The sequence below is a fragment of the Macadamia integrifolia genome, chromosome 13 (assembly GCF_013358625.1).
Source record: "Macadamia integrifolia cultivar HAES 741 chromosome 13, SCU_Mint_v3, whole genome shotgun sequence".
In the NCBI taxonomy this organism is placed as follows: domain Eukaryota; kingdom Viridiplantae; phylum Streptophyta; class Magnoliopsida; order Proteales; family Proteaceae; genus Macadamia; species Macadamia integrifolia.
The window spans coordinates 5770584-5776038 of NC_056569.1; the positions used below are offsets into that span (position 1 = coordinate 5770584).

At 37.9% G+C, this 5455-nt stretch overlaps 1 pseudogene; it reads left to right on the forward strand.

Moving 5' to 3' along the window:
- The first annotated feature begins 587 nt into the window (after positions 1-587).
- LOC122059855 lies at positions 588-4349 on the forward strand (annotated as a pseudogene).
- Positions 4350-5455: the final 1106 nt, after the last annotated feature.

Here is a 5455-nt window from a genome sequence, read left to right on the forward strand (position 1 = left end):
CAATTTTCAGTCTACTACACCTGCAATTGATCAGTTCAAAGAATTTTTTCCTCATTCTACAATAAAATAAAAAATTTCCTTTCTCTGCGTCTACAAATATATCTCCTCCCCCAAGTTAATTAAGGCTAGATTTGATATTAAAATGGGGACAATGGGCCCATTGCCTTTACTATCTATATAGCTGTGCTGGCGAAAAATTTCAAAAGAAATCACTTAGAGCATCATCAATATGGATAGAGAAGCATGAGCATGAACATAGTCCAATCTCTTCAAATTATGATAAAGTTTTTCTTCATCGGTGGTTGAACGATGGTCCAGTTAGGATCCCTCTGTCTTCCCCTATTCTCTTGGATCACAATTTACCGCGGTGAATGAATTCTTAAAAAAATTTGGTCCATAAAATTATGAGGTTATTATTAACAAAATATGAGCAATAATTTCAATGAAAAGAGTGATTTTTAGTCCTCCCATAAAAATTATCTCATTGATTAGGTCACATCTATGCTTATAGAGTTATAGGGGTAATATATTAGCTAAACCTGATGTATGTATCCTTTTGGTTTTGTGGCTTATGAGTTAATTGGATCATGGCTGAATCAATTGTCGGCAAATTAAAGCAAGCCCTTGAAAGTCAAGGTGTGGATTTATAGAAACAGTGGCTCTCTGTTTTTTCTATGGCCTCATGTCATTGTAAGACGGTGCCTACTTTTGGACTTATCCCTGCTTCTTGTTGCCGTGTTCAACCATTACACTCTCCAATCTTTCAATGAGTGAGAAAAAGGTACAGTAACCCTAGAATTTAATGGCGAAAAAGTGGAAAAAACATATAAAGCAAACTTACAAGTGGATTTTTTTTCTTTAATTAAAAATTCAATTAGATAAATGACATGAGATACACAAGGTTTGGAGACAAAACATCCAAAACTAAAGAACAGAATATGATAAAACTGTCTTACATGCAGTATACAGGGTCTTCCAGGCTAGGGTAAGGCCACAATCAATAAAACCCCTAGAAACAACTAATATGGCCTCATATGAACTACTTTTAAATAAGTAACATGTGAGGATAGAGAGCATTAGTGTTTAAAAATCATTTTTTTTCTTTACCTGAACCAGATTTGACCTGGTTTGGTAGTTGGGTGTCGAACAGTTTGATCAGTTCCATTATTTAGGTTTTTGAAAAAGGTCGTGATTCAGTCTAAATTTGATAGTTGAACCAAGTTTTTCATTCACCATTAGTTGAACCAAGTTTTTCCTTCACCATGCCCATGGTGAAGAGAGAATTTCTCTATCAACCCTCTTTTTGGCTGCCATATGAAACTATGGGACTTTCATACCTTTGTCTAGCTAGTAGGCTGACAAAGACTAATTATGACCCTCCATTGATGGGTGAGTGCATACCCAAGGTGAAGGAAAACTTTCACCACCGAGACTCCACCCATGAATGGTGTGAGATCAGGCGGGGTGGTAATTACCTATAGGGAAAATGAACATTTCTCTATTATTTCATACAGGAGATTAGACCGGCTTGGTATTACCTCTGCATGTCACCTTTGGGAACAATGAAAAGGCAGTTCTTAAAATCAAAACCAAAATCAATTAGCTATCAATCTACTAGTTTTTAATCTCTTATTGATTTCGGTTGTTAGTCCCTTATAACAGGTTATCAGAATATAAAATTAATATACAAATTTAGGGAAAAAAGAATATTATCTAGTCATAAGGCTCCTGCGACAAAGTTCATCTTGACGCAAGAATATGTAAAATTATCATCCCACTCCCTTAAAATAAAAAATTTCATCCATGTTAAAACTTTCACTCCATATGACATGACATATAAGATCATTATGATGAATGTTGTTATAAAATTACAATTCATGTGTTGTCCATTGATACAAACCTAATAGGTCAAGTTGTCATTTCCGGTATCAACAAGGTAGGCTGGACCTAGTATATATATATATATATATATTTTTTTTAATATAATGCACATGAATTAATTTGAGATATTATGTTCTCTATAAAATATAAGTTCAGTAAAGGTTTTCATCAACTTCTTGCACGTAATGTTCTTTAAACACGGCACTGCTTAGTTTTGTGCCTTTTCTGAACACGTGAGTTTTGGAAACATGAACATGAACATGATATATAAACTTATATTATAAATTTTAATATGATGCATACAATCAAGTCATGGTTAGGTAGTTATTTCTATCACATGACATATTAGATTGGACTAAATTATTTTAGTATACGTATACTTGAGGGTCTCTTGTTCACATGTTAAGTTTTAGCTAAAATTGAGTTAATTAAACACTAGCTTAGTCTAATGGTGATGACTTCAGCTAGATGAATTAGCACCTGGGGAGAAGGTTGTGGGATCGAACTTTATCGTATGCATGTGTGAGTGGATGGAATAGATGACCATTGGCCAACGGCACGTAATAAGATAATAGACTTAATATAAACAGTCAAAAAAAAAAAAAAAAGTGACAAGATGGATCATTGAAAATCTATAAATCTGATATGGGTGCAATAGACCACCAAGGTGCATGGAAATACATGGCCGCATATGGTGTTACATAGAAGTAAACAATTAAAGGGGAAAAGGTGGGCATGGGACCACAATGAATACGCCTCTCTCTCTCTCTCTAATGAAATGAGTTTCGTCGTGTGAATTGACACCAATATAAGGGGACAGTGTATCGATCTCTCCCCCATAATTAAATTTATGTAATATATCCAGATAATCTCATGAGTATCCAATGATCAAATTTATCATTCAATCTTTCTTCCTCGTGGTAGAATTAGGTATCCCATCTAAAGACCTCCTTACTTGGTTAACCAACTAGCGAAAGTTTTGCCCTATTTAATTAGATATTTTTATGCCATTGATGAATGGCGAAAGAAGCAGATTATAAAATAAGTAGCTGTTCCATTTTATTCCTTAAGAAAGCGATAAAGATAACATTTTTAATTAACTTTTAGCTAGTTAAACTGAAAATAAAGATGCCACTTTGTTTACTACTCTTTTTTCTTATCTTCTTCCATCTGAATATTAATATTTCTTCGAAAATCTGTACAAGGCATTGAATCTTTGTCATAGATCGGATACAAAGCATTTGAGATCACCTTTGCTTGTCATCATTAATGTTAGAGGAATTATCACTCCCCTCCTTTGAATTATAGTTAAATATCAAGTTTCCTCACATTTTTATAAATATTTCATTCTCCTCCCTCAAATGAAAAGATTCTATGTATCATCTTTGAACGTTTAATATCGCTGTTAAGTCTGTAATCTTTTTCCCTAGTAACCAAGTTACTCCAGCCCTTTAGAAAACAAATTTGGTCCACCCATGGTGTTATCCATATGTAGAAATGCAAACCTTAAAACGATGCATGAGGTTCGTCCCAATGAGATGAGATCATGCTTCACTATCAATGGAGAATAGAGTTACAACGCTCGTCCCTGACACCTCTCAATATTGTTTGCATTACAGAGAAAGAAACTCTCGCTACAAATATATAGCGAAAAAACCTTAATCCGAAAAGTACATAATTGCCCTCAAATAAAAAATTCAAGTAAGGGCTGCACCCCATTCACCCCTGTATAGCAGGGGGCCTCCTGCCCCTCCCCCTTGCACCCCCACAGCCCGCTAATTGACTAGTGAGATTGTCGTCCTACCTCTTGAAGTGCTGCACCAGTACTCCTTGAATTAAATAAAATACAAGACATCGTACATCAACACCATCCCTACTTTCTGAAGAGCACCACTTTTCGACACAGTAGAACGACGGATTCGACAGTCTTGAATTCCTCAACGAAACCGAATTCGACACATTTGGTTTCCCGGCGAACGCCGATCTCTCCAGGTGCTTCCTCGCCGGCGAAAGTGCCGGAGCAAAACTTGCTCACCATGTCGCCATCAAAGCTGGGGAAGCTGATTTCAAGAGAATGAAAGTGATCAGTCAGATCTCGATACAACCGTTCTTTGGCGGCGAAGAGAGGACTGAGTCGGAGATTCGTTTGTCGATGGTGCCGCTGGTATCGTTATCAAGGACGGATTGGATGTGGAAGATGTTCTTGCCGGAAGGGGAGAACAGAGACCATGAAGCAGTGAATGTGAGTGGACCGAGGGCAATTGATATAAGTAAGGTGAAGTATCCGGCGACAATGGTTGTGGTCGGAGGTTTTGATCCGTTACAGGATAGGCAGAGGGAGTTCTACCGGTGGCTCAAGAGAAGTGGGAAAGAAGTAAAGCCGAAATATGTGATAAGGCATAACTAGATAATTATATTACTACCTTTCTTATGCCCCTTGCCTAATCTCACGATCTGCTTCAGCTCCTCTGTTCTACCAACATAAACCTTCGGAAACGTGTATAGCAGACGCCCGTAGTTCACGGTCGGTCGAGTTACAGGCATTTCCCTGCAATCGCTGTTACAGGCTCGCACTGAAAGTTTGTTCTTTCTAATAAAGCATTTCTCACAACTCCAACTTCCTCTCCATGTGAAATCATACTCTCATTTCTCAAATTCTAGTCAATAACCCTATTCCTTCAAGAAAAATTTCCATATGTTTCTCTTATGATTCTGCTCTTTCTTGTTGATATGAATCCACCATCACTGGAAAAAACTTTTCCCTCGTTTTCTTTGTCGTCACTGCTACGGATTGACTTCATTATCGAAGAAGCTCCACTGGTGGGTGATGTTCGATCAACCTGTTGATCGCCATTCCTTCTTGATATTCTCCAGCGTTTCGGCACTCGTTGATCTCTCTTTGCTGGAGATGACGAAGCTGCAAATGTCCTCAGCAATTGATCTGAAGATGCCTTCGTTGCATGCTGCACCACGGTAGGTTCTGTTACAACTACACTTCATTCGTTCGAAGAACCCTCGATTTCCGCCTGACCTGTGGTGGTTTCCATTGATCAGTCTCTCTCTCTCTCTCTTCTGTTCGCCCTTTATTAAAAAATATTTTTTTAACGGATCGGGTCGGATCGGCCTATCCAGATCTATATCCGATACTGATACTCGCCTCAGGATCGTCAGGTATCGGGATTGGTCTCAGCTGATATCGATCCAATACGGCCAATCTGATACCAATACTTGATTCCATGTTGATTCCACACAACGACGTCGATTAACTCGTAGTGTCTTGCGGTGACTCGTCGGAGCTCTCCCTTTCACATTTAGTCTGCAAATGGCCACATTGTGACTGGAATCTCTCAGATACGTCATCACCTCTCGCCAAAAACGAAAAAATTCAATCTCTTGCAGGCGAATGTTAGATATATGATCCTTGACAACTAAGAGCCTCAAAATAATAGAAGCTGATACATAAACTTAAATTTAAATGTGTTGATATTGTATGAGCAATAGGTAAGAGACATATCTGTTGGGATATTCAGCCAAGACAGATGTGGAGAGTTGAAAACGTCGTTCGAATAATTCA